Here is an 11,259-nt window from a genome sequence, read left to right as displayed (position 1 = left end):
ATATAATAATATTTAAGAATTCATTTGGTTGCGATCATATAAAAGTTGTTAAAATTAAGAAATAGTTTTTAATAAAAAAAACCCTTTTATAATCGCGTCTTAGTTGTTTTGTTTGACAATCTAATATATTGTTTACTCTATAGTATTTTTAAATACCTATACCGTATCGAAATACCAAATATAGCCTTTGATATATTTTAATATTTTTGTGATATATTTTTGGTATATTTGTTTTATTAAGAATGGGTAGTTGGTATCTTGGCACACTCGACTGTAGAATTCTTACTTGCTTCTAAATCCACCTTCTATCATCTTCGATCACACATTAATGCAATATTAGTATTATTACTTGCACAAAACATTTTTCGTGAAAGAAGAATTATAAAATATAAAATACAAAACGTGAGCAAGTTGCAAAGGAAAACCATTTAGTTCCATTTTCACCAAACTTATGTGATATGCAACTTAGTGACAGCTGCAGACATTATCTACAAGTGTTTCACAATTCAACGTACTTGACTGTAGTTATTTTGTAAACAAATACATATCGGCATAAATTCATAGGATATTTACGGGATTATTTAGTGACTAAGCCTCTACACTTTACAATTTTTTAAGTGCTTTTCTTTATGAATGAGTTGCCAGTATCTCTTACTTATCTTGCTTATTTATTTTGTAATTAAATAAATCATCATCATTAATAAAATTAAACTTTACTTCGCTTTAATAATTCATTTAATTTATAAATATCAAAAAATAATATCGTCGCCAAATCGAATAGTAAACAATGTATTAAATCTACAGAATGCGTACGTTAATATTATTCTGATGTCGGTGATTGTATCTTACGGATACATACAGCAAACAATTACAATATGCTTCACAAATTACTTCACATACTGCGGCTCACCTTCCATATATCTCACATTCATAGCTCACTTATCAACGCCCACATTATTTTTGCTCTCATTGGCATCTATGTGAGGTTCCCATCACAGTGCACTCCGTTAAGTCCTTCCTCTTAGAACACTTTCCCAAGGCAGCAATCGTCAAGAACGAAAATTCCCATACAGAAATACAGAAATGTGACTTTTGCATACAGAGAGCGTCATACATACCTGAGATCGTTGTTGCTCAGTGCTGTACCTGTTACCTTTAACCCTGCTGACGTTTCTCACGACCAAACGGTAACACTCCAACGCACACAACAAAAGGACATCCAATCCAAAAAAAAAAAAAAAGAATTCAACTCTCCCTCAACCCTCAGAACAGGTTCCTTCGTTGCTCTCGTTGACGACGACGACGACGACACGTCTGAAGTAGGCGCTTCATTTTCATTTCTTCTTGTGTTGTTTCGTTTCATATCGTTTTATTGATTCAGCTCGTTGATCATAATAAACGATTAGTCCGCCCGATCCTTGCTGATCCTTTGCCCAGCATTTTTGCGTTGCTGAGAAATATGTTTTCAATGTCTGCTTATATTTGCTTTGTATACATTTTCCTTGAGTTCACACGCACTTGTTACTCAGCTTGTGGCTGGGAAATGGGAAAATTATATTAGCGTGGTTTCTCCCTTTTTATCGATTGTGTGATATGGCAAACTATCAAAACTGTTGCTGATTGTGGGAAATGTTTAATCACCTTTTATTTGCTGTCATTATCCTTGCTATTGATTAGATTAAAGAGCCCAATTATCTCAATCTGTTTGATGGGAGTAAAAGAGATATATTATATGAGTTTGAAAACTGATCAATTTAAGAAGAGTGATTAGTGCAATTGCCTGTTTATTTTTTCTAGAAACTAAGCAATGATTACAACCATTTCTACCAAATCGAGACTCCCGTTGATTTCAGAGAATTTTCAAGCCTCTGGTTATCATGAAGTCCGAAGATTGCATAACATTGCCCAAATCCCGAACTATGATGAAAATCCCACGAAATAACCAGACAAAGCCTTTTTTCGCTTGTAGTAAAAAATGACACAAAGCATTTTATGCAATACGCAATCAGATTCCCGGAATCAAAACTGACTTCTGTAATCTGTCGAACGATTGCCAAGCGTTTTTTACGCAATAAAGCGCAAGGACTCGCAGAAAGAGTGCGTTTAAAACTAAAAAATATGTATAGAAAACTTCGATGGAACTCGCTTCCTGGAAGTCTGACTGTCTAACCCTAGAGTACAGCCCTTCTTGGACAAGAGACAACATCGACATCTTGCTGCAAATGCCGCTAATCGCAGCGCTAATGGCTGAAGAACTATGCAAGGATATCCTTGCATTATCCTTGCCACCCGCCGCTTTTATTGTGACCAAAACAAATAATCACCCATTGCCTATTGCCCATATTGTTCAATGCAAATGCGTTTACGAGCCAGCTCATAAAGTTATCCTTTCTTGCATCTTGCTGTTAACTTTGCGCATCCTTTCAGCGCAGCCTTTCGCCGCTCTCTGTCCGTCTGTCCGTCTGTGCTGGCTATCTGACTGTCTGTCCAACCATTCGTCCTGTCACTCCTGGGACTGCTGTCATCGCCTTACAAGGAACTCTGGAATTTTGCCGAGACTATCGTAAAACGTAACCTTGTGCATGTCCCATTATGCATCCTGTTTTGCCTGTTTTGGTTGCTATAAAAACATTAGCGAAGCCATCAAGGACATCATGTTCATTTGTTTGCATTTGACTTGGTCGGCAATTTAACTCAAAACTTACAGCTGAAAATGCACACATTAATAAGTAACTCAACCAAAGCATCTCTCTCTCTCCATTCATCTCAAGGTCTGTTCAATGTGAAACTAGGTCGACTCGCTCATTTCGCAGCGCATTTATCGCATAAGTGAAAACTACTTGAACTACAAAGATTGTGTTACAAGTGGGATAACTGTTTAAACAAACACACATTAGGGTTTTGCATTTAAAAGGCTTTCTACTAATTTGTATAGTATTGTGGAAATTAAATTTGCTTTACTGTGAATGATTAAGAAATACAAATGACACGCAGAAATCTAGAATAAAACATTATTGAAGCATGTTTATAATCTTAAAATAAGATGTTTTTAATCTTAAATTGAAAAATTTAGCATACAAATCTAGATTAAAGATTTTTTCAACCTAAAAATCTTATTTCAATATTGTTTTGTTTTAAGACTAAAAAATTATTAAATTTGCCATTTTTTTTTTCAACATAGTATTTGCTCTCTGTGTATGATTGTACAACACAGAATATGTTACAAGTAGGATAACTGTTCAAATAAACGGCTTTGCATTTAAAAGGCTTTAGCTCAAGGCATTAAATATATATCTACTAATTTTTGTAGTACTGTGGAAATTAAATATGCTTTACTGGGAATTATTAAATTAAAATACAAATGATATAGAGAAATCTAGAATGAAACATTCTTGAAGCAAGATTTACATCTTAATATAAGATGTTTTTAATTTTAAAATGCCTAACCTAATGACCTACAAATTTTATCGCAAGATCTTATTGTTTTAAGACATAAAAAAATATGACTGGACTTTTTCTATCTGTTTATGAATTGTATAAAATAAAAACAATTTATTTAAAATTTGTTTATGATAACTATAATAGTTTATCAATAAAATACGTATTAGACAATTACATTATTTCATTTAATTTTATGTCTAAACATTTGTAACTTTGTTGGGTTAACTGATAACCTTTCATTTTTCACTATATTATATCTAATTCGTAACCATTTCTATGGGATATACTTGGTACTACGAGAACGAGGCAGAATTATTTTGAAATGCGTTGAATCTTAGCATATTTCCACCAAATAGATGACCCTTCAAACTTTAATCGGATAAAAATTCTTGAATTTGTACTAGATGGAGGAGTTGCAGGCTAAGAAAGAGAATAAGCCGCCTTTTACCCTATATAGTCATATTTTCCTTGATGCCTAGTAACATATATCAAATACTGTTTTTTGTAAATCGCTCTTAGTAAGTTTTATCTCTCTTCGATTTCAATTTAAAATAAAGCATATTTAACTAGAATTTTGCTTCTTGTATGTCTCAGTATTTCTTCAAATCAAAGAATACATAACTGCTTAGAATGTTGTACAGTTGAGCAACCCTAGCACAGTGTGAGTAGATTCTTAGTCTTCGAGTGTACAAGGACTACTTTTGGCGTACTCGCTTCTACGAGTAACTGCATGAGTATTTGACCCCCTGCTTAGACTGAGCATACACGCTTCTGACACATTCCCTGACTAGATGCATCGCTAGCTTGGCTGTAGCTGTGCTACGCTGGGCACAGATCCGTTCTAATGCCAGATGACGAAATACAAAACAAAATGGCTGAAGTGTGGCCAACATCTTGGGTATAAAAAGTTTCACACGCGTTGCACAGAACCAAAGGCATTTTTTTTGGGGTGTCTTTGGCAAAGCCTTCAAGAAAAGAACGGAGGAAAACAACAGCTGCGTGCAAGGCACTATAAACCCGAACCGACCCGATATCAGAGCTATGGCGAGACAAGCACCCGAAAAGCGCCTCCCCATTGAGCCCAGACAAAGGTCGTTGCGCTTAGCTGAACCTCAGAACCTCAGAGCAACCCTCTTGTTGTTCTCCTTGTTCTTGTGTGTGAGAGTTGTACATTTTGCATAAGATTTCCGAAATCTTGCCGAACTCGAAATGGCTCAGAAATGGGGTGGCTGCCAGGGTTATTAATTCATTTCTTTTTTTTTCTTTTTTTTGTTAGAGGTCTGCACATGCGCAACGAAAACTTTTGATCGTTCTTTTTGCGCAGCTCATTCAAATGCCAGCAGACGGAGGGGTTTGCGATAAGAGAGCAGGAGGAGGAGGACGCGTTCCGTGTTGCGTGCGCGTTGTTTTTGGGATGTCGTCACACGAGTCTTGGCGCACACCTGGCCACGAACCATGCCATGCGATCCCAGGACCCTGACCTCACAATGTCTTTGGTCGCTTTGCTTTCGTTTCGCCTGAGCGATATGTTAAATTAATGGTTTATTTATGCTGAATAGCCGGAAGACCAGGTCGACTCGACTTCTGACTCTCAATTCTCTCTCTCTCTCTCTGTCGATTTGCCTTGACAACTTCGCAGCAAACCATAAAATATATATTTGTACATACGAGTATAATTAGAGCGCTTTGGAAATTTAAATTTAAAAACATCTCAAGGCAGTGTGTGAACAAAAGACGAGTTTTAATTGGAAATCATAATCGCTTTATGAGACACCTACAAAATGCCTCTAAAAAGATGAAAAAATATCGGCATTGTTGTTTGTTGTCAAAACAAACAACAGAGGAAAATCGTCAGGACACAGGACTTACCTGTCCCGAGTTCCTAGAAAACGCGTTATGGTTTTATAGGCTTTTTGCATTCACAAAATGCGATTTTTCGTTAAGCGTTCAAAAAACCTTATAAGCGCTCTGTCTACCCCCAAGGTGGCATGCATAATGTGTTTATGAGTGTGGCTCGAAGTCCAAGGAGTGTCCATCTCTCCCTCTTTTTCCCTCTCTCTCTCTCTCGCTCTCTTTCTCTCTGTCTAGTCTAGCCAGGCACTTGCTGTGGTCGCCGTTGTTGGTTTGCAATCGCGACCAGCACACGCTGTGCGCTCGACCAAAGCCAAAAACCCCGAATAGATAATTTGCTGGCAACCATGAAAATGGTTAGAGAGCTCGCTGCTTTCCGGCGAAACCCTTGGCCAAATGCAGTTGAGACATTTCACGCCTATGTCTGCCTCCAAATTGAGTTGAATTCAGCGAAGTTGAAAGCAATAGTAAATGAGTACGAAAAGTCACTCTTCCAATGGTTTTTAAGTTAAAGTTGATGGAAAAAATAATATGGACAATAAAATTAAAGGTGTTTGAATAACTTGATTTAAAAATCTTTAATATTTCATTTCAAATGATTCAAAAAATTGAAATTCCGTTTTAAGGTAATCAAATTAAGTTGAGTTAAACAATGAATCCCAAAAAAAGCAGAAAAGTTTTAGTTCAACATGAAATAGTATAAATTCCATAATAAGAAACTTACAATTCTTACTTTGGCCGCTAATTAGATTCAATGTAAAATCAGTTGATAAATTTTGAAATTATATTAAATTTATTAAAGATAAATAAGTTAATTTCAAGACATTTTTAAATTTCGATAGGATATTGAATAGGCAAGAAAATAGTTAGCAACGGAAAAAAATGCATATTTTTCCCTCTAGTATTAATATGTTTACTATTTTATTTTGATATCTTAATATTATCACTCTTGTTATGTTAAAGAAAAATATATAACTTTTACTGTTAGTTTAGAAGTATTTTCTACCACTTTTTTGATTATGCAGTATTGAAAATGTTTATATAATTTTAACTTAAAAAATCAGCGTAAATATTAAAAAAGCTTCATTGTTAAATTACTCGATATTTGCAAGTGCTAATCAATGCATCATCTACATATGATTTTTTAGGCAAACCAAACGAACTGTTTGTAGTTCTGTTTCGGAAAAATCATTCAGCATTTAGTTCATTAAGGTTGCAGCTGCATTGCTGTGAAAAGAAAGCAGATCAAAGAAAAGGACTTTGGCGCGTGTCAGAAGAAAAACACCGGGCTCTAAAGTAACGTTTATTTGAGGATCACTGATAATAATTACACATGGCCCTAGCAACTGCTCGTCCCAACTCAAGGAACAAACTGCAACCCCGAGTCTCAAAATGCCTCATTGCTCTATGCTCAATGAGGGTCCTGTTCCTGTTTGCTGGCACTCTCAACAACAACTCCAACGAGAATGGAGAATGACATGAAGAGAGGAGAGGGGAGCCCTCGTCCTTTGTTACCTATAGTATGTGCAGTTGCCTGCCAGCTCATTTGCCGTGTGGCTCAATTTAATTTTGTTGTTGTTGAGCCTTGAGTCAGGAAATTAGTTGGTGTAACGTATTTTTTTTTGAGTCTACCTTTCCGGCTGGTTTCCTGGCACGTGTGACACGCGTTGAAGACGCCAAAGAACGATTTGATTTTCCTCCAAGTCTCCAATTATTCAGTGCTGCAGTTCTTCATCAACTTCCGCTTCTCTAATTCAAACGAATTTAATCAATTGGATGTCGCTAAACAAAACCATCACACAACGATGTCATAGAAATATTAACAGAAAAGCAAGTAAACTAGCAAATTTCAAAATTATTATCGATTTGCCGCTACTCTGGAATAATTGAGTTAAATGGATTTGAAAATCAAAATATTTTGTATTGAGAAACAAACTTATAAATTTAAACAGTTCATTTTTGGTTCTCATTTTAATTTTCAAAGCTTTATTAAATTTTATTTAATGATTTTTATTTTTTTATTATAAATATTAAAATAAAATTTTATTCAAACTCAAGACATATCATAAGTCTATTTATCTTTACAAATTTTGGTTCCCAATTCTATTTTCAAAACAGTTTCAAATATTTTTTAATGATTTATATTAATCTATTTTGACTATTAAAAATGAAATTTTTTTTATAAAGCCATAGTCTTTTTATTTCAATTACAAAAGTACAAAAAAACGAAAAAATAATAATAATAATAATATTTCATATATTTTTGATTCTTTTTTTGAATTTAAGATATGTGACTGCAAATGAACTGAGTTTACATATGAAATGGTTAAGAATGTTTTCTGCAATTCTATTATACAGTTTACCTTCTTGCAACTCTTTATACAGGGTATGGCAAACATCACGAAAATCATTCATGTTTGCCTGCATAACCCTCACATGATGGCCAGCAATGGGCACGAAACTGTGACAAGTGCTTCCTCGACAGCATCGCATCATTCAACAGCAATTTGAACATCAATTATGAGTCGCAGCAGTGAATGGGCTGCCATGCCTCCAAAATGTGGTGGGGAGGGGCGGGGGTGTTCGACGTGTGCTCATCCTCATCATCATGAGCACCACTCGGCATGCAGAGGCATTCACAAAAAAAAAAATACAAAATACAAAGAAGAGAATAAAATGAAAGGGTGGCTTGTGCCAAGATGCAGCACAAAAGACCGACGAACGACGACGACAACGAGAAGCCGCCGCAGCAGCCGCAGTGTAACCTACTTTTAAGTCACTTTAAGAGCTGCCTCAACATTTCCCCAGCATCACTCCCCAACCCTTTCCCACTTCTCTCTCTCTTCTCTTCAACCTTCTCTTCGTTCTGTGTCAATCTGTGTATCTGGCCAATTACGAGTGACCCAAATCGTAAGTACTTTGCTTAGGCCCTAAATGAACTGTCAATATGCTCGTTCATGAGAACCGAAGAATCTGTTCTCAGGGTCATTCTGAAAACGAAAACCACAATAATATCGCCGCTTACACAACTGTTGCTCAATTATGAAAATTGTGGCCAGTTAACAAAGGTAAATGGTTATATCTCCAGCTCTAAGCTCGAATTGTTTTGATTTCATTTCTACTCCTTATAAACACCATGATTCAGATGTGGTTATTGTACTTGAAAACATATGTCAACTGCTTTGACAGCTTGCTCCACAAATGGTCGGACAATATAAATAATTGGTCAATTGGCGATGGAAAAAAAATTAAGGAAGAAATCAATGTAAATCACACCATATTATGCAATGCAACAATGTTAGAAATGAATTTTTTTGATAAAAAAAAAACTTATCTTACTGATCTTAAATGATCGCTTACCTTTTTTTTTTTAATCTGCCCAAGTCTTTAGACTTTTTTTTTGTGTAAATTTCAAAAACGTTCTTTCGTGACAATTGAAATTTTGAAATTATTCTAATAAACTGTTATTTATAATTATGAAATCAAATAATTAAACAGATTAGTTCCCCTTATTATCTACTTTATAAGCTTTTTCTTTGTTAACAAATAAAGTGTCATTAAACCTAAAGCTTTCTTAGAAACTTTAGAATATTTAAATTTATTTTAACTAACGAGTGATCATAATTTATTTTCGCTATCTACTTTTGTATCTACATCTAAAGCCCAAGTGGTTGGATTATATTACTAAATGCTACAAGCTGACACCACAACGACGCAAGTTCGCTAATAAAAATAACCACATTAAACGATATCAATTTATATTGTAATCAACCATACATATGGGTGAGATTCATATCGGTTTACTTGTCATATAATGCAGCTCATATTCCGCTATAATTCGATTATAAAACTAGACTAGAAATAAAGTAAAATATGCTGGTTCTGTCAACCTAAAACGTTGTTCCCATAAAATAAAAAAATTGATAGATCCATCAAACAAAGAGATTCGAAAGATCAGCTCGTCATTAAGTTGAATCGAGAACCCTCGGACTCCGCATAAAGAGAAGCTACTCAAGATCAACACAAATGAATAGCTGACAATTATAACACCTCCACAAAGTGAACAGCGAGCGGATCGTACACCTGTTAATTGGGTTCAGTTCCTTTTGCATTCACATTCACATTCCTATTCCCAGGATGTGGATGTGGATGTGGATGGGACAATAAAACCCAATCCAAAACGGTAAATGAACAACAATGGCAAAACGAAGTATTCGCAAATGGCAAAACGGTAAAGATTTCGGTCTATCGCTCTCTCTTTCAGTCCCTCTCGCTCTCAATCGCTCTTTGGGCTGAATGAAAACGGATGTTGTGCACGCTTCGTGCATGCGAGTGGCGGAAATCAAAGCAGGACCACTGTGAAGATCAGCGAAGAAGGGGCAAAGGGGAACAGATATACCGCTATGGGACCAGCATTCAGGATCTACTATTGTTCGACTCTTGTGGCGAAAGGAAAAAACGGAAGTAGAGCCCAAAAGTTTTGTGTCTCCTGTCGATCGTGTGACCACACATACACTCACACTCACACTGACATACAGCGAGAGAGGCGCCTTTACGAAGGAACAAGAAAATCAAGTTTGAGTTCGGTTCGAATCGAATTGTTGAATGCAATGCAAATAGTTTGACTCCTCCGGGGATGTGTAAATTTTAACAAGTGTTTGTTTACAGTCTTGGCAGATAATTTATGATTGAGACGCATTCTTATCAAATTGTACAATTCCCACAAGTGTTACATAAACTAACTGATAAAACTGCCTATCCACACGATCTAATTCCTTTGTTTGTAAATAAAACAAAGTAGAGAAATATGAACAAATCAACAAATAAACGCACTTACACACACACACATGTGAGTGCCCTTATCTGCTGACATTGACGAGGCTGTGACTGTGGAGGGGGAGAGGGGACAAGTCGTAATGCAAACGAGCCGTGAGCCAAGACAAGCAAACAAACAAACCTATAAAAATCACTTCCCGTTTACCGAATGGAAAAATGTCAAATGTCAACGGCAAACCGAGCTCGTCTGTAAGTCGAAGCCAAAGAAATTGTAAAACGGAAATTTCAAATAAAAACGACGCGCTTGCGCTGCCCATCACTCTCTATGTCTCTGTCGCCGTCGCAGCCGCAGTCAGCTTTGGCGTGGCGTTGCGTTCTCTCAGTTTTGGTCAATTGGCTGCTCTTTGGCTCTCTGCGTCACGTAAATATGTCAAGCGGTGCGATCGTGTGGGTGAGCGCGCGTCGCTGCCATCTCTCTTTACAACTGTACACGCGTATGAGTGTGTTTGTGCGTGTTGGTGTGTGAGTGGTGCGGTTGCCGGCTTATTAGATGAACGGTCAACATTTGTTTTTGATTTCAGTTTTCGTTCTGCGCGGTTTGACGTGCAAGAATGTAGCTCAAGAAGAGTCAAGATTCTTGCAGACACAGCGCTACAGGGTGTCCAGTCCATGTGTGGAACACATGTGCACATGTGTGTGTATGTGTGTTGCCAAACAGGGTGAGCAATACTTATGATGAACGACACTCAAAACAAACTGTTCTTACAGAGCTCTTATTTCAGCTGATAAGCTCAGCAAGCAGCGCGCTCTAAATGTACATGCATTCGCTAATGCACACATACATGCACACTCTTTCTCTCTCTTTCCGTGTCGCTCTTTATGAGCATTTGAGTCATCGTCCTAAAAACAACACAGCAGCAGTAATAACAACAGAAACAGCCAAACTCCACAGCGCTGTCTGTTGTAGTTGTTGCCGTTGCGTTCATTGATCGCCAGCAATTGCCGCTTAAGTGCTGCGTCAACGTTGCTGACTTACATACACACACGCTCACACGTATGTATGTATGCCTCCGCATGCCCCTAACAACTCCTTACCCCAGTCGCGCCATAGTAGCCGCACTCTCGCTCCATGTTTCTTGTCTTTCACTGTTGGCTTTTCTTTTTACGCTTTATACGCCATTAATTGAGTGC

This window comes from Drosophila sulfurigaster, chromosome 3 (genome assembly GCF_023558435.1).
Source record: "Drosophila sulfurigaster albostrigata strain 15112-1811.04 chromosome 3, ASM2355843v2, whole genome shotgun sequence".
Taxonomy (NCBI): domain Eukaryota; kingdom Metazoa; phylum Arthropoda; class Insecta; order Diptera; family Drosophilidae; genus Drosophila; species Drosophila sulfurigaster.
Note: the sequence above shows the minus strand (reverse complement) of the source record.